This window comes from Antennarius striatus, chromosome 2 (assembly GCF_040054535.1).
Source record: "Antennarius striatus isolate MH-2024 chromosome 2, ASM4005453v1, whole genome shotgun sequence".
Classification (NCBI taxonomy): domain Eukaryota; kingdom Metazoa; phylum Chordata; class Actinopteri; order Lophiiformes; family Antennariidae; genus Antennarius; species Antennarius striatus.
This window is the reverse complement of record NC_090777.1, coordinates 13,571,811-13,591,642: the sequence shown is the minus strand read 5'-3', so window position 1 is coordinate 13,591,642 and position 19,832 is coordinate 13,571,811. Positions and strand designations below refer to the sequence as shown.

General features: G+C 44.4%; 1 pseudogene; it reads right to left on the bottom strand.

Moving 5' to 3' along the window:
• Window positions 1–466: 466 nt before the first annotated feature.
• Window positions 467–1,889, bottom strand: LOC137601608 (putative nuclease HARBI1; annotated as a pseudogene).
• Window positions 1,890–19,832: the final 17,943 nt, after the last annotated feature.

The following is a 19,832-nucleotide window of genomic DNA, read 5'->3' as shown; positions in this document are numbered from 1 at the left end:
AGCAAAAGGACAACCCCAAACCACACACAAGGCTAGTTGTAACAAAATGAATAATTTGCTGTGATTCTTAAAAACAAAAATAATTTTATTTCTACTTATGGTAGCATTTTCATTCTCTTTTTTCTGATAAGTATATGTGATCACAATTTAGGCCCAATATTCTCTCTCTCTCTCTCTCTCTCTCTCTCTCGCTCTCTCTCTCTCTCTCTCGCTCTCTCTCTCTCTCTCTCGCTCTCTCTCTCTCTCTCGCTCTCTCTCTCTCTCTCTCTCACACACACACACACACACACATTATATATATATATAATAAAGAGAATCATAAATAAAAAAAATATAATAAAAATAAATATTCCATGTTTACCTTTTTCATTTAACTGAAAAAAATGTTTCGGTTGTGGCCTCTCTCACAGCCTTGCCTGAAGGGAAATCAACAGTGATGGGTTCCACCACATCTGGGGGTGGGGGGTCACTGGGGGGGGGGGCTCTCCTTCCTCATTGTGGCAATATTGTGCAGAACCACACATGCAGGAATGATCCTTCATGCCCGGTCTGGGGCCACCCTCAGGCCACAGAGGCATGAAAACCGTGCCTTGATGACCCCAAAGGTCATCTCTATCCAGACCCTGGTTTTGGCATGGGCCACATTGAACCTCATTTGTGGCCCTGCACTGGGATCAGGATAGGGGGTCAGGAGATAAGGCAAGCAGGCATAGCCTCTGTCTCCAAGGAGTAGTCCACAGAACTGTCCTAAAGAAGAAAATAAATTGCTTTAATAAGTGTGGACAAATTGCTTAGGGATATCATCAAAGTCTATAGCCACCAATGTAAGTTCCTCATACCCTGCTCCAGCCTTTGGCACAGCAAAGACTCCCTGAATATGCAAGAGTCGTGGACAGACCACGGCCACTTGGCCACCAAACTGGTGACCATTGTTTAATGGTCACATGTCATCTGTAGAAGCATTGGGGATAAACTGTAGTGAGTGATGCTGCAATGTGTATTTAAAAAGGACTCAAACATAGCAAGCCTACTGCTGACATGAGTATAGTGTGGATGTCTTTATACATTAATTCGAAATAACTGACATAATATTGTAAGATGAATTCTACCTGAATGCTGACACTGTGAAAGGACTTGCTATTCACAAAGTCGGCATCATTCTCACCCGGATGGGCAGAGATGGGGATGTGGGTGCAGTCAATGGCACCCAGCACCCTGGGGAACCCTGTGAAAGGAATGTGCTGCATTTCATATGCAACGGCAAACATCCCAGGGCTTACTCTGTATTATGCAAATTACACATCAACTTTGCTTACTTGCGATGTCATAAAAGCCCTCTATGATGCATTGCGTGGGCAGGTGTCCGGGAAACACCACAAATGTATCGACAAGATCGGTCAAGGCCCCCGCGACTTTATGAATAGCTCGACATACCGTGTTTTTCCCGAGGTTTTCGGCATCGCCAACAGAATACATAAAAGTACCTATGAATGAATGAATCAATCCATGATTTACTTACACATATAATTTTTTAATGGCATTTTATATGTGGCTTGCTTGTAACCCATCCAACAAGGGATTTAAATACATCATAATAATTACAATCATCAGTAAGAAATATATTATCTGTGGCAAAAAACCAGTGCAATGCACACTGTCTGCGGAACTGTCAGTGCATGGTTGCGGTGCGTTACATTACTGATGTACGGCTCCAGCAGCTGACAGATGTAATGTAACCCCTCTCCCCAAAACCTGTACCTTTCGTACAGTGATTGTTCAGGGAATTCGAACGGATTACAGCGATCTCTGAATATTCTCTCGCGCCTGAGTGCTCTTTGCACAAGCTCTGCACCAAGATCCACTGGGTTCTCATAAAACGGACAGCCCATTTTCCAAGAGAACGGATTGGTCAGTAGGCGGGGCTCTTATACCCACTAAGCTCCAATTGGCCAGTAGGTGGGGCTGTTATACCTGCTGAGCTCTTACCCTGAACTTATCCTGGTCCGGAGCAGGTTAGGTGTTCAGCATAGGTTACCCCGACAACGTAGCCTGATAGAAAGTCAACCACCTTTATGGTACCGAAAAGCCAGGGTGAAGCCTGAAGTTATCTCGCTAAGCCGTAATTCAGCTTTACAGTACAGGCCTCTGCTGTGAAAATGTAAGCAACAAGGAAGGGATTGTCATGGTTTGCTGTAGGACCCAAATGCGCACACGTCAGGTAAAGGGGAAAAAAAACTGTTTTATTTGACAATAAATGTGATGAGATGATGGACCAGATGATCAGGCTGAGCAAGTGAATCGGCATGAGATGAGAAGTCAAGGCAGGCAGGCAGGCTGGAATGGTAATAGTCAAACAGGCAGCAGACCAGAACTGGAACATGGAGAGAACAGAGTTATCAAAAAAGCCAAGGTGTGAGTTTAAGAGAGCCAAGGTGCAGATACTGACAAGCAGTACAAATGAACTGGCGATGGTGGGAAGCTGGTCCTTATAAAGGTCTGGAAATTGTCGATTAGCAACAGGTGTGCTGCTCTGCTGCCAGGAACAGCCACACCCAGGTAGGTGGAAACTAGGAAGATCTCAGAAGAGGGAGAGAGAAAGAGAGGGAAGCAACTGCCAATCCTGACAGGGATAGGTGTAGAAATGTAAAGAGAAGCAAGAAATGAGCTCTTTGTTATTCAGGCTCCTCTTGTATTCCTGCTGTTTTTTTAGAAATGTACATGCACATCTTTTCGTACAATCTGTTATCCCTGTTTTTCAGACAAACTTGAGAGACAACATGACCTTATATCCATGAGTGGCAGGTATCGTCCATCTCTACTAATGCAATCTCTCACATATAACAACAGATGAGATGATGATTAAAACGTGTTTGTTTCCTAATGTTCTTGCATATTAAAGTTGACTGCCTGTGGAATTGTATATCAAAGTCAGAGTTAATTTTGTCCTTTTTCTCTTTGAAGCCTGTTGTAATGATGTCCCCAACCTGTCAGCTCATTGATGGAGGAATACCACAGCAATGCTCCATCACATTTATAATACATAACAGAGAAAACCTTCTGCCTGCAAGGAACATATAAAGATATTTTGAGCTCCTTTGGAAGAAAGTAGGATGACAGATATTGTGCATGAGCCATCCATTAAAAAAAAAAAAAAAAGACTTGTGTTCAATGGTAACTGCCCTCCACATGTTACAATGAACCAATCACATAATGTTTGGAGGGGCAAGAGACACTCTTGTGCCAGAAAATAATGACTGAACGAAACCCAAATACATTTCCTTTGAATCCCACAAAGCAACTGTTTTGTACAGTGTGCACATTCTGTCCTACTTTCTAGACAGAAAGTTACAAGAGATATAACTGTATAAATGAGGCTCTAACAAACCTCGTATTCATATATTTCTTGAGTTACTGTGAAAAAAGAGAAAAAACAAGATTCATTTTCTCTTAATGAATAGCAAACTTTACTAAAAAATTATGATTTAATATTTCAGAACTGAAAGATTGTTAGAAAGCAAAACAAGGCAGTCAGAGACTGCAACACCCTGTGATGTGTACCTAAAAATATGTAAAAGGGAAAATTTGAGCTTGACCTAGTTTTTCAAGATCAAGGTTGTGATCTAATTTTCGTCACCTTGCCTCCCTGAATATAACACCTTTTGTTTCATCTTTCTGTATTATCCGGTTCCTGAGATATGTGCAAAATCATGTACAAAATTAAATTTGACCTTGACCGAATTTTCTTAATGTCATCACCTCATTTTCATCCCCTTTTCTGCCCGAGTGATGTGCTCTTTCTTTCATCTTTCTATCACGGTTTTGAAGGTATTTCCTCTCCAATGAACCATCACCTTATCCTGGTGGAGAGGTTTGTGTGCCCTAAGGATCCTGGGAGCTATGTTGTCGGGAGTCTTGTACTCCTGGTAGGGTCACCCAAGGCAAACAGGTCTCAGGTGAAGGGCCAGACAAAGAATGGTTCAGAAAATCCCATGACAAATCGGAAAGGGAAAAATGTGACCCTGCCCGGAGGAAGCCCAGGGCCCACGTCTGGAGCCAGGCCTGGACGGAGGGCCCGTCAGCGAGCCCCTGGTGGCCGGTTCTACCACAGGGCCCAAGCCGGGCTCAGCCCGAAAAGGCAACGTGGATTCTTCCCACCCCTGTGGACCCACCATCCGCAGGGCAGACTGATGGGGTCGGGTGCGCTGCCATATGGGTGGCAGTGACGACAGGGGGTCACGATGGACCAGACCCGGGTGGTAGAAGTTGGCTTTGGGGACGTGGAATGTCACCTCACTGGCGGGGAAGGAGCCGGAGCTTGTGTTGGAGGTGGAGCGTTACCAGTTGGATCTGGTGGGGCTTACCTCCACGCATAGCCTTGGTTCTGGATCCAAATTCCTGGATAGGGGTTGGACCTTGTTTTACTCCGGAGTTGCGTCAGGCGTGAGGCGCAGGGCGGGTGTGGGGATACTCACAAGCCCCCGGCTGAGCTCCACTGTGTTGGAGTTTACCCCGGTGGATGAGAGGGTCGCTTTCCTACACCTTAAGGCTGTGTGGGGGGGGGGGGGGACTCTGACTGTTATTTGTGCATATGCACCAAATATCAGTTCAGAGTATTCAGCCTTCTTGGGGTCCCTAAATGGGGTCCTTGAAGGGATGCCTGCAGGGGACTCCATTGTTCTCCTGGGGGACTTCAACGCACACGTCGGCAATGATGGAGACACTTGGAGGGGCGTGATTGGGAGGAATGGCCTCCCTGATCGGAACCCGAGCGGTGTTATGTTGTTGGACTTCTGTGCTAGTCACGGATTGTTCATAATTAACACCATATTCGAACACAAGGATGCTCATAAGTGTACCTGGTACCAGAGCACCCTGGGTCGGATGTCAATGATTGATCTTGTGATCGTAACATGTGACTTTCAACCGTGTGTTTTGGACACCCGGGTGAAGAGAGGGGCAGAGCTGTCAACTGATCACCACCTGGTGGTGAGTTGGGTCCGTTGGCGGAGGAAACCTTTGGATAGACCTGGTAAGCCCAAACGAGTAGTGCGGGTGAACTGGGAATGTCTGGAGGAGGACTCTGTCCATGAGGCCTTCAATTCACCTCCGAAGGAGCTTCTCGTGCATCCCTGTGGAGGCTGGGGGCATTGAACCTGAATGGTTGATGTTAAAAGCTTCCATTGCTGAAGCTGCAGCTGAGAGCTGTGGTCTCAAGGTCTTGGGTGTCTCAAGGGGCGGTAACCCTCGAACAGGGAAGCCGTCTGACTGAAGAAGGACGCTTTCAGGGGCATGTTGACCCTGTGGACTCCTGAAGCAATTGCAGGGTACCGACAGGCCAAAAGGACTGCAGTCTCGGCTGTGATGGAGGCAAAACAGAGGGTGTGGGAGGAGTTCGGAGAGGCCATGGAGAAGGACTATCGCACGGCAACAAAGTTGTTCTGGAGGACTGTCCGACACCTCAGGAGGGGGAAACGGGGGACCATCCAAGCTGTATACAGCAAAGATGGGACACTGTTGACTTCGACTGAGGAGGTTGTCGGTCAGTGGAAGGAACACTTTGAGGAACTCCTGAATCCAACTACCCCAACTGAGCCATCCTCTGTAGCAGAGGCAGAGCTGGAAGATGATGGGGGATCAGAGTCAATCTCTCGGGGCGAAGTCACCAAGGTAGTTAAACAACTTCACGGTGGCAAAGCCCCGGGTGTTGATGAGATTCGCCCAGAAATGCTGAAGGCTCTGGGTGTTGAGGGGCTGTCGTGGATGACACGCCTCTTTAACATTGCGTGGAAGTCTGGGACAGTGCCAAAAGAGTGACAGACTGGGGTGGTGGTTCCTCTTGTTAAAATGGGGGACCAGAGGATGTGTGCTAACTACAGGGGCATCACACTCCTCAGCCTCCCTGGGAAAGTTTACTCCAAGGTGCTGGAAAGGAGGGTCCGGCCGATTGTCGAGCCTCAGATTGAGGAGGAACAATGTGGGTTCCGTCCTGGTTGTGGAACAACAGACCAGCTTTTTACTCTCACAGGGATCCTAGAGGGGGCTTGGGAGTATGCCCATCCAGTCTACATGTGTTTTGTAGACTTGGAGAAGGCATATTATCGAGTCCCCAGGGATATACTGTGGGAAGTACTGCGGGAGTATGGGGTGAGGGGGCCTCTCCTCAGGGCTATCCAATCCCTGTGCACCCAAAGTGAGAGCTGCGTTCGGGTTCTCGGCAGTAAGTCAAACTTGTTCCGAGTAGATGTTGGCCTTCGCCACGGCTGCGCTTTATCGCCAATTCTATTTGTGATTTTCATGGACAGGATATCAAGGAGTAGTCGTGGTGAGAAGGCTTTACAGTTTGGTGGCCTGAGGATTGCATTGCTGCTTTTTGCAGATGATGTGGTTCTGATGACGTCATCAGCCTGTGACCTGCAGTGCTCACTGGTACGGTTTGCAGTGTGAAGCGGCGGGATGAGGATTAGCACCTCCAAATCTGAGGCCATGGTCCTCAACAGGAAACCGGTGGACTGCCTTCTCCGAGTGGGGAATGAGGTCCTTCCATAAGTGAAGGAGTTTAAGTATGTTGGGGTCCTGTTCACGAGTGAGGGAACAATGGAGCGTGAGATTGGACGGAGAATTGGGGCAGCAGGAGCGGTATTGCAGTCGCTTTACCGCACTGTTGTCACAAAGAGGGAGCTAAGCCGAGAGGCAAAGCTCTCCACCTACCGTTCAATCTTCGTTCCTACCCTCACCTATGGTCATGAGCGATGGGTCATGACCGAAAGACCATGACAATGTGTTCATATGAAATTTTTAACATGGAAATATGCAATCAATTACAAATTATTTATTTTAGTGTGGACATGAAACATAATTTGATGGGCTCTTCTAGACTATGACTTCTTCTTCTTCTTTTCCTTTCGGCTTTTCCCTTCAGGGGTCGCCACAGCGAATCAATTTCCTCCATCTAGCCCTGTCCTTTGAATCCTCTTCTCTCACACCAACTACCTTCATGTCTTCCCTCATTACATCCATAAACCTCCTCTTTGGTCTTCCTCTAGGCCTCCTGCCTGGCAGTTCAAAACTCAGCATCCTTCTACCAATATATTCACTATCTCTCCTCTGGACATGTCCAAACAGATAGATAGATAGATAGATAGATAGATAGATAGATAGATAGATAGATAGATAGATAGATACTTTATTAATCCCGGAGGAAATTGCATATATCCACTGCTCAGGCATTACTTAACAAATAATACTGGATAAACACCAGGAGAAAAGGAAACACTGACATCACAGGACATACCACAAGACATACATTACACTAACAGACAGGCACATGCAGCACTAACAGGACTTATATACTAAACTATAACTAAAAATATAAACAGTATAAAATTTAAAAATATTACAGTATTAAAATATAAACAGTATAAAATAAAATCTAAACAGTATAAAATTGAATTAAAATATAAAAACAGTATAAAAAAATAAAAAAAATAAATTTTATATATATATATATATATATACAACAGTATAAAATTAAATTTAAATTAAATTAAATTAAATCCATTTTCAACCCCGTGCTGACCTCGCCACCTCCCCCCCGCTCCTCCTGAGAGAGTCATTGTACCCCCTGATGGCACGGGGCACGAAGGAGGACCTCAGCCTCTCTGTGGAGGCGCTGTGTGACAGCAGTCTGCCGCTGAAGGTGCTTCTCTGCTGGGAGAAGGTGGTGTGTAGGGGGTGCCTGGTGTTGTTCATGATGGCCTTAATTTTAGACATGGTCCTGCTCTCCAGAAGCATATCCACAGAGTCCAGGCTCAGCCCGACCACTGAGCCCGCTCTGCGGATGAGTCTGTTCAGACGGTCCATATCTCTTTTCCTGGCCCCCCCACCCCAACACACAATGGCGTATGACAGCACACTGGAGACTACGGACTGATAGAACATGAAAAGGAGCTTAGGACAGATGTTGAAGGAGGCCAGCCTCCTTAGGAAGTACATCCTGCTCTGCCCCTTCTTGTACAAACCATCTCAGTCTGGCCTCTCTGACTTTATCTCCAAAACCTCTAACATGTGCTGTCCCTCTGATGTACTCATTCCTGATCCTATCCTTCCTGGTCACTCCCAGAGAGAACCTCAGCATCTTCATCTCTGCTACCTCCAGCTCTGTCTCCTGTCTTTTCTTCAGTGACACTGTCTCTAGACCAAACAACATTGCTGGTCTCACCACAGTTTTGTACACCTTTCCTTTCATTTTAGCTGAAACTCTTCTATCACACATCACACCTGACACTTTCCTCCACCCGTTCCATCCTGCCTGTACACACTTCTTCACCTCTTTTCCACACTCTCCATTGTTCTAGACTGTTGAGCCTAAGTACTTAAAATCCTCCACCTTCTTGATCTCTTCTCCCTGTAACCTCACTCTTCCACTTGGGTCCCTCTCATTCACACACATGTACTCTGTCTTACTGCGGCTAACCTTCATTCCTCTCCTGTCCAGGACAAACCTCCACCTCTCCAGCTTCTCCTCCACCTGTTCCCTGCTCTCACGACAGATCACAATATCATCTGCAAACATCATAGTCCATGGAGATTCCTGTCTAACCTCGTCTGTCTGCCTGTCCATCACCATAGTGAACAAGAAGGGGCTCAGAGCAGATCCCTGATGCAGTCCCACCTCCACCTTGAACTCCTCTGTCACACCTACAGCACACCTCACCACTGTCTTACAGTCCTCATACATGTCCTGCACTGCTCTCACATACTTCTCTGCCACTCCAGACTTCCTCATACAATACCACAGTTCCTCTCTAGGCACCCTATCATAAGCTTTCTCCAGATCGACAAAAACACAATGCAGCTCCCTCTGGCCTTCTCTGTACTTCTCTATCAACATCCTCAAAGCAAATACTGCATCTGTAGTACTCTTTTTTGGCATGAAACCATACTGCTGCTCACAAATGTTCACTTCTGCCCTTATTCTAGCTTCCACTACTCTCTCCCATAACTTCATTCTATGGCTCATCAGCTTTATTCCTCTGTAGTTGCCACAACTCTGCACATATCCCTTGTTCTTAAAAATGGGCATCAGCACACTTCTCCTCCATTCCTCAGGCATCTCCTCACTATCTAAGATCCTGTTGAACAACCCAGTCAGAAACTCTACCGCCACCTCTCCTAGACACTTCTATACCTCTACAGGTATATCATCAGGGCCGACTGCCTTTCCACTCTTCATCCTCTTCAATGCCCTTCTCACTTCATCCTGACTAATCTTTGCTACATCCTGGTCCACAACAGTCACCTCTTCTAGTCTTTGTTTTCTCTCATTTTCCACGTTCATCAACTCTTCAAAGTACTCTTTCCATCTTCCCATCACACTACAGGCACCTGTCAATAGACTTCCATCCCTATCCTTAATCACCCTAACCTGCTGCACGTCCTTCCCATCTCTATCTCTCTGTCTTGCCAACCGGTATAGATCAGTCTCTCCCTCCTTACTGTCCAACCTAGCATACAAGTCATCATAAGCTTCTTGTTTGGCCTTTCCTACCTCTACCTTCACCTTACGCTGCATACACTGGTATTTTTTTGATAGTCCTGGTTATAGTCTATGTTTAGATGAATTGGGTTGTCCTTGTCTGCATCCAGTCCTGATTCACGGCTTCAGCTGAAGAAATGAAGACTTCTGGGAATGTTGGGGTTGGGTTACCAGTACCTGCCATCCAAGGTCATGATCAGCAACTGCTGCAGTATCATCTTTCTTGTTGAATAGGTCCTTAAATGCCGTATATACTACTCTACTCTACTAGATATGAAAGCACAATTCACTAAGACTTACCAGAAACAATTACAGGACATAAAAACAACAGATAAATAAAATAACATACAGTTTTATCACAGCTTACATTGTTTCAACTTATGTCGTTTTTGATGGTATGTGAGTTTAAAAGAAAATACGTGGAAAAATAAAAACCAAGTTTACGTCATTTTACTCGACTTCACGTCTGTCTGCCACAAACATTGGAATTGTAAAAAAACACAGAAAACCATTCAAAGCACATAATATAATATTATTGCAGAAAAAAAATGAACAAAAACAGAATATCCTATTAAATTATGCATGCATGCGGTACTCTAGTAGTGTAATGTTAGAATCAGAATCTTCATTTGTAGTGCTGACACACTTTTTCATATGAGACATTGCAAAATACCCCTCTGAAGGTTCCAGTTAGCCTGTCGGATAAATATAGGATAAGAACAAAAATTTGAATATGTAAAATGTACGGTATCTGTACAGCAATTCTTATGTACAATGTGAGTGACAGATTAAAGTGTGTGAGTATTGAGTATATTGCACTTGCACAATATTGCACTCAATCCCCTTCTTTGTGATGACATATGGGGCATTGTGGCATTGTGAGGGTGACTACAGAGCACCACTGGAGTTCAGCTGTCTAACAGCCTCTGGAAATAAGCTGTTTTTTAGCCTCGTGTTCTTGCTCCGGATGCTCCGTAGTCTCCTGCCAGAGGGGAGGGCGACTGTGTCCTGGTTGGGTGGGGTCTGCCATGATGTGGGTGGCCGTGCCATGATGTGGGTGGCCCTCATTCTACACCCTTTTATGTAGATATCCGGGATGGTAGGTAGGCCAGTCCCTAGCAGGTCGTCCAATATGCAATCTTCACAACCCTTTGCAGAGCTTTCCTGTCTGCTGCAGAGCAGCTGCCATGCCACACGGTGATGTTGGTGGGGAGGATGCTCCCCACCGTGCCTCTGTAGAAGGTCTTCAGGACAAGGCTCCCCAGTCCAGCATGCCTTCCTGAGGAAGTAAAGCCATTGGTGGGCCTTCCTGAGCAGGTAGGAGGTGATACAGCTCCAGGTGAGGTCCTTGGTGAGATGAACCCCCAAGTACCTGAAGCTGGAGACCACTTCCACAGCTGCTCCTCAAATGTGCAGTGGGGGAGGGGAGTGTCTTTTCCTCTTGAAGTCCACCACCATCTCCTTGGTCTTCTCCACGTTGATGCAGAGGTTGTTGTGTCTGTATCAGTGCACCAGGTGCTCCACTTCCTCTCTGCATTTGGACTCATCGTTTTTCTGTATGTGTCCCACCACTACTGTGTTGTCCGCAAACTTTATTATGTGACAGCTTGGGTGTTTCATATGTCAGTAGGGTGAACAGGAGGAGGGCTGAGCACGCAGCCCTGTTGGGAGCCAGTGCTGAGGGTGATGGGGGAGAAGATGGTGTTGTGTATTAATGTAGTAGTAGTAATGTAGTTTACCTTTAGAGTGAAGGAAGAGAAGGAGAAGCTTGGAGTTATTGTCGTGACAGGCAGAGATGTCATCGGAGAAATCATCATCCCTACCTCTATCATCATCTACCTCATGCTTTTTGTCAATACCACTAACACTAGGTTTTGCTTTATCAGCCATGATAAACGGTAAAGTATCCAACGTACGAAGCTTAATGTGTCAAGATGCTCACAGAGACAAGTACAAGAATAAGATGGGGAAGTTGAGTGTTAGAGATGTCCAAACGCTGCTCGGCAGGCATTGCAGCAGAAAGGGAAACAACAGTAGTTGGATATGGCAGCATGCTGTTGTTTGTACTATATGCACGAATGTTCATAAGTCAAATGTTCATATCTTGAGGACTACCTCTATTTGTCATCAACAACTTCCAAAGAGGTTAAAATACGTTTAAAAAATGCACCAGTTAAATGTCACTATTAATTTCAAAACAAAACACAGTAATCCCTCATTACTTGTGGTTAATGCCTTCCTGTTTAAACACTTTTGTATTAGGGGTTTCTTTAATACACGGAAGTGCGCTGCATTTCATGAGTCCGAATCCGCATACACGCGGATTCTGTTGGGCCAATAGAATGCGCGTACAGTATCGTGTGACTACGTACTAAACCTCTGCGATGTAGTGAAGCCGTGCATCTTAAAGCGCAAATAAGTGAGGGTTTATTCTAACTTAATATTGTTGCAGGATGCAACGGGATTCAGACAAAGTATCGTCTTGATTTTAGAGAACATGCTGCTACACTTAAAACTTTATAATACTAGCGGGTAACCATGGAAATTCCACGATAAAACAATAACATCAGACTTCGTTTTCTTTTTTGTTTCATCCCCGTTACGAGAAAACAAACCACTGTGTCCGACAAAGCCGTAACGGCTCCTTGTGTGTGGGACGGACGAACGCGAAGATGAAGGCCAATTCAGCATTACGGTCTGGCCATTCAGGTAGACGCCGGCTTCGTGAGTGCGTCCTGGTGAATAAAGCATCGGGGTTCCCCACACGACAACTTGAGGTCCGTCACAATCAAAGAATATGAACAGCTCTGTTTGACGAAGTCATAACGGCTCCGTAAGGGAGAACCATGGACAAAGACCGGAGCTATCTTGGCTAGCGGCCCAAACTTCCGAGTAGACACTGGAAGCGTGACAGCGTGAGGTCTTCAAGTAAGCTTATTCAAATATATGGGTGGGGATGTTGATGTGCTGGATGGAGGCTGTGATGAGCCCTTTTCCAGATAAAGCTAAGTGCTTTCAAATTCCTTAACTTCATGTGAATAAAATTGTATCTTTCCGTATGTAACAGGGATACCTTTAGGACCCAGGGGAATGGGCGGCAGCTATTTAAGCACGCTGGTAGCAACGATCTCTCTCTCTCTCTCTCTCTCTACCATCGGCAGCAGACGTCACATGCGGAAGTGTAGCGGCGGTGTAGTAAGTCACGACAAACATTACTTAGCGGTATGTGTGACTTTAGTGTTTTATAGAGTAGTGTTAGCTTTGCATATGATGACAGCTCATAACACGCCCTGATATAAATGCACTGACTAGAGGGCAGTTAAGAACTGGGGTTTTTAGGGAGTTATTGTTCACCATGCTTCCAACCACCTGTGTGTATTTTAATAAATGCCGTTCTTTTTTAGTATTGGTTAGTGCGGTGGTAGACACACACCTGATCCACACCTGAGTGTGATCAAGTCCCTGATGAAGCCAAGTAATGCTTATTTGTTGGACTGTTTTATGAATGAACATGTTTTTTTTTTTTTAAATGTATGAATTAATGTATCTTAATTTCCTGTTCATTTTTATAGAACTAACCACAAGTGTGACGACTGTCACTGTTTTTTCCCTAGTATTTTAGAGTTACAGGCCTTTGTTTTATTTAACCTTTTAATATTTTATTTTTATTTGCAATTTATGAGCGCAGAGGTATCACCTGCACTGACAGCTACAATAATTTAAGAGTGGTAGAATCAGGGGGAGGTGCATGGCTCCATTTATCAAGTGACCCTCCTTTTTATCGTTTTGAGTCATTGCCTTGTTTTATATTCTTTGGAGTGCCTTGCCTGTTCATTGGTATCATAACATGTGCATTGTGTTGTGTCTGCAGTGACTCCCAGTAATTTATTGTGTGTTTTGGGCACTAGATTGTGAAGCCTTTAGGTACTTCCGCGAGACCTACCACTGATTATAGGCCCTTGTGCGGTGCCAGTACCTTTCGGGTGTTTTATACTGTGTGGCTCTAGGCTTGTCTCATTGGCCTGCCCTGTAATTTTAAGTGTCGGACTTTTAATCAATTTGACTTGTTTTAATCCAGTAGCTTGTTTTAATAAAATTAAAAATTATTTTAACTGCCTGTCTCTTGTCCCGTTTGTTCTGTACACTGACCTGTGTATCCAGTGGGTAGATTGAACTTAGTATTTATAGTCTTAAGGAACACTAATTCAGTAAGTGTAGAACTGTCTGTCACTGTAAACAGAGCTGTGAATATTATCTGTTGGCACCGGAGAGAAACAAGCTTTTAATTCAACATGATCAACATCAGTAGTTTTCTTTGTCTATTGACTGATCGGAATAGTTGCTGTGTCTGCTGTTGTAATGATGACAATAACCTGTTACTTAAAACGAGCTAATGAATAGCTTTATTATGACTATGCGACATGCTTGAAGACAAACATTATGACATTACCCCTTGGCTCTGATGGCATATTAGTGTACAGTTCAATGTCACGTTGGACAGAATCTGACATTTACTTTCTCTCAAATAGGAGTGCAATCTGAGATGTAAAGCTTCTTCAACTTCATTGAACTCATCATTGACCAAATTTGTTTTTAATTCATTTGTAAGCACTCTGTTACCAACACCATGGGTGTCACTCAACGCTGCATTAGGTCATAGAGGATCATAATACTGTGGTCTTGACACTAGCTTTCTAATATCACATTCTGTAATCGACTTACTTAAGCACTGTTCTCTGTAGGACAGCGGTAAATTTGTACTCAACAAACATGAAATTTGCTCACATTTAAATTTTATTGAGTATTTGCCCTAGATTGAGAAATTGCATACACCTGACAGAAGGAATATATCACCATGCTTATTGAAGAATATAATTGCAGTGGTGTGATGGGTTGGTCACAATAAAAGACTAATCCACCACATGTAGTTTGAAAAAGAGACACTTGTTACACTACGTAACATCAAGCTCACATGCCTAGAACAGATTGTTCAGTGTCTGGTGCAAATAGTATTCGCCTGTTGCAGTGTGACACTTCTTCTATACAGGCTGTTGTACATTGTGATTAACAGCATCTCAAGGATGTTTAATGGGTGACTTGTTTGGTGGGTGTGCAGACTATGTAAGATATTTTCAGCAAATCTCTACAACATCGAGTCTGGTATCATTGAACTGCAATATGAGGTGAATATGCCAATCACCTTCAACAAAATATTTTTTAGATGTCTTCAGACTGTAAAACTGCTCACTTTACACATTACACATTTCTCAGGGAAGCATTAACATTAACTTTTTTCGCTTGTTTAAACATGGAGGACGCAAAACACAATGCAATGATTATGTTGATTTTATTTTAACAATCTACACAAATGTGCAAATTTTAAAAAAAAGTAGAAAACAATGTAAAATATTAAAATATACTTTTTGAATTATGCAAATTGATTGCCTTTCCTCAGCTGGATGAAGCCTTCCAATCGCTGAAAAATCTCTTTTTCAGTTTGCATTATTATAATTACATTGCCATAATTTAACTAAAAGCATTGTTGTTTCTATAGTGCTGATGTTGGTTGTTAGTTGATGAAGTTGTAGTTTAGATGCTACATATTTGTAACTGACAATGATGTACTGCTTTTAGGATGGATATCAGTGTGGAGGGCACTATAGGCTACTGAAAGGACAACTTAAGAGTTTTATTAGATAGAAGCTAAAAGAAAAGTGGTATTTAATGTCACACACCGAACATTTCAGCACACAATTTTCTAAGAATTTTCCCTGTCAAAAACTGCAGTAAATTGCCATTAAGCATGACACATTGTATGACCCTGGTCATGGAAAATGTGCTATATATCACCCATTGGGGCATTGGGATGTAGAAGATAGATGAGATGGGTTACCAGCACAATATACAGTAAGAGGACTTAAGGACCTAGTGATGGACGCAGTATTACTGCAATCCATCATCATGCCCATTAGTTACTCTGGTGATAAATGATGATACACTGCAAATACAGTGATAAAAGACGTCTTATCTGCAGTGTAAACGCTAATACATGCACTATAGTGAACTTAAAATGCAATGATACTTTGTGAATGCCAGTCAGTGTCTGAAAAAATGTAAATGACAATACTAACCACCTACCAATCTTAATTAGGCATCCAATGGGGATTTAAAGTGGGACAAATCTCATTGACTCTGATACGAAAGTCTTTGAGGCAATTCATAGCCCATGCAATTTTAGCTGCACCTCACATTATCACACATCCTTCTGGGGCACGCAGGAAATCTATCTCTCTCACAAAGGCACAACATATTCTCATCCCAGCACAATAACTGAAGTCTATCATCCTTCAGCATCCATAAAAAAGACTACAATTAAGGCAGACTTGGAAGCAGTCCTTCATATAGAGATCATCAAACACTAAGTTGGTTTGAAGCTTGACTGAGTCCAGCTACCGTACTTAGGAGAGAGAGAACACAAAAAAAGACATACAGCTTTTAAAAGGCTTGCCCCCAGGGCCCAAGAAGCAGATGGGGCTCAGAAGAGTGAAAATGAATGGAATCTGATAGAGTGGAAAAAGTCTAAACAGACACTTAAAAGAGGTGGAGATGCAAAGGCGGCATCACAGGGGCAGAATGTGAGACGAAAACACCATGAAAATGCTACATTAGCTCCTCTCTATTGCTGGTGGAGACAGTAGCCATAATCATTTCCTTGTCTAATGGCAGTAACATGGTGATGAGAGCTAATGCACACTGGCACAGGAAGTTAAAGGGAGGGATGCCATTTGGGGGCATAAATCCTAAGGTTCCCACCCTTTTTTTTTTTTTTTTTGTTTCCCTTGATTGATAATCTTCCAAATGTTCCCCTGCATTTAGATGTAATCACGACAGCCTTATCAAAGAAGATGAAAGACCTCCCTATTCCCGGGTTCATTCCATTTTTACTCCGCAAATGACACAGCCACTTAATTTATCAGCACAAAATCTTACAATGGAAAAGGGACATAATCTTCATTGCCAAAACCAGCAGTAAGAATGACAACCATATGGATGCAAATTATAACACGTATGAATAATGCAGTTGGGGGCTGAATATGTCAATGATCTGAACGTAACTTGCAGCTCTAATTATATTTCCACAGATTCTGAAGCACTTTCATGAGACTGTGCTACATCCATGGCCTTGCTTGATCAACTGTTTCATTTAGCAGGCTTTACATCAAATTCAGTGGTATCAGACGCACTGCTGTTTGAAGTTTTTATTGTAGAAGCTTAAACAAAATTAATGCCACAATGGCATCCAGAATAAGGGATGGAGAGATCAGACTTGAAAATCTACCAGCTTTGATTCGACCACACAAAACAAGAATGTCTTTACATTATCATCCCATACTTGATTATACCATACTACAAGTTTATTGTCATGAAAGATTTCATGATACATTGGCTCTGACGTAATTTAATGTCTTTGTTTTCATGTTGAACTACTGGTGTGCGCAAATCTAAATTTTGCACTTTTCCACCTTCTGCTATTTGTCCTTTGCCTCTTGCTTGAAGTGTTTTCTCTATCAATCTGAAAACCCCTCGTTAAGCAGTTTACCTCTCTGACTGACTAACCGCTTTGAGGAGCATTTTGATGTTCCATTGTTAACACCCTCTTCTTTTCCTTTCGGCTTTTCCCCTCAGGGGTCGCCACAGTGAATCAATTGCCTCCATCTAACCTCTCACACAAACTATCTTCATGTCCTCACGCACTACATACATAAACCTCCTCTTTGGTCTTCCTCTAGGCCTCCTGCCTGGCAGTTCAAAACTCAGCATCCTTCTACCAAGAAATTCACTATCTCTCCTCTGGACATGTCCAAACTATCTCAGTCTGGCCTCTCTGACTTAATCTCCAAAACCTCTAACATGTGCTGTCCCTCTGATGTACTCATTCCTGATCCTATCCTTCCTGGCCACTCCCAAACAGAACCTCAGCATCTTCATCTCTGCTACCTCCAGCTCTGTCTCCTGTCTTTTCCTCAGTGACAATGTCTCTAGACCAAACAACATCACCTGTCTCACTGCAGTTGTGTACACCTTTCATTTTAGCTGAAACTGTTCTTTCACACATCACGCCTGACACTTTTCTCCACCTGTTCAATTCTGCCTGTACATGCTTCTTCACCTCTTTTCCACACTCGGCATTGCTCTGGACTGTTGACCTTAAGTACTTAAAATCCTCCACTTTCTTGATCTCTTCTCCCTGTAACCTCATTCTTCCACTTGGATCCCTCTCATTCACACACATGTACTCTGTCTTACTGCGGCTAACCTTCATTCCTCTTTCCAGGACAAACCTCCACCTCTCTAGCTTCTCCTCCACCTGTTCCCTGCTCTCACTGCAGATCACAATGTCATTTGCAAACATCATAGTCCATGGAGATTCCTGTCTAACCTCATCTGTCAGCCTGTCCATCACCATAGCGAACAAGAAGGGGCTCAGAGCTGATCCCTGATGCAGTCCCACCTCCACCTTGAACTCTTCTGTCACACCTGCAGCACACCTCACCACTGTTTTACAGTGGTGTTACATGTCCTGCACTGCTCTAACATACTTCTCTGCCACTCCAGACTTGCTCATACAATGCCACAGTTCCTCTCTGGGTACCCTGTCATAAGCTTTCTCCAGATCGACAAAAACACAAAGCAGCTCCTTCTGGCCTTCTCTGTACTTCTCTATCACCACCTCAAAGCAAATACTGCATCTGTAGTATTCTTTTTTGGCATGAAACCATACTGCTGCTCACAAATTCTCACCTCTGCCCTTAGTCTAGCTTCAACTACTCTTTCCCATAACTTCATTATATGGCTCATCAGCTTTATTCCTCTGTAGTTGCCACAACTCTGCACATCTCCCTTGTTCTTAAAAATGGGCACCAGCACACTTCTCCTCCATTCCTCAGGCATCTTCTAAGATCCTGTTGAACAACCAGTCAGAAACTCTACTGCCACCTCTCCTAGACACTTCCAAACCTCTACAGGTATATCATCAGGACTGACTGCCTTTCCACTCTTCATCCTCTTCAGTGCCCTCCTAACTTCACCCTGACTGATCTTTGCTACTTCCTGATCCACAACAGTCACCTCTTTTAGTTTGTTCTCATTTTCCTCGTTCACCAACTCTTCAAAGTACTCTTTCCATCTTCCATCACACTACTGGCCCCTGTCATTTTTTTTTTTTTTTTGTCTTGTCTGCATGTATTCTCATAGTGTAAACCGATAAAAGGGGGTCAACTTTTTATGAGGTCAATGCTTATTTTAGTCTTGCAGCAAAATCTTTTATACATTTTAATGCGTGCATGTGACTGCCACCGGTCCTCTCTGGGAACTAAATTGTTAGTCTTTATTAGAATTTCCTATTGTGAGCCAGAGAGGGAAGTGCTGCACCCCCATGAGTTAAGGGGGAAAGCAAAAGGAGACGGACAGAAGACACAAACAAAGGTAGTGGATAGACAGGCAGTGCTGTTGGAGTGAAAAAAGGTTTAGGCTGTTTTATCATATCTTAGAACTGATATCTCAACACCAACGTTACAAAACATCAGATTAGTGGAAGTCCTGATAGTACAGAATAGGCCACCAGAGGAAACCAGTGTAGGAGGAAGATAGAGGGCATACAATTGTGATGACTGAAGTGAAACCCATCACATTCTGACGGGACACAATGGTTCTCAATAATTTGACTCGCCAGGAGCTGGTAAGCCCTGACCCAACATGCATGTGTGATGAAACCAACACCCAGATAGGCTACCAGAACTCAACAGGGCCATGCTAGTCGAGCACTCCCAACCCCAGCAGCCAGGAGCACCCCGAAGCCATCACCCGAAGAGCCACCGGGGGCACCGAGAACCACGTAGACCCAGGGACCCAGAGGAGGCAACGGCCGCCACCGCCAGGGCGCACAGGACAGGCCCAAGGGGCACGGGGCAAGGTGCCCCCCCCCCACCCCCCATCCCACCACACCCCTCAACCCCCCATCCTCATCCGTCCCGCCCACATCCCGCCCACCCCCCCAACCCCAGGAGACAGGGGTTGGGGGGGTGGAGACAGGGGTTGCAGGTGACCCCAGGGGTCACCTGCAGTGACCGGGTGACATATGACCCACCCCCCCACATAGCCCCCCCCAGTCCGAGTGTAGGGTCTTGCAACCCCAAATGCCCGTCATGCCTCCCGCAAGCACGGGCAGACCAGAGATAGGGGCCACACCAACCCTCCACATACGGCAGAGATCCCCAGCGGGCCGCAAACCCCCCCA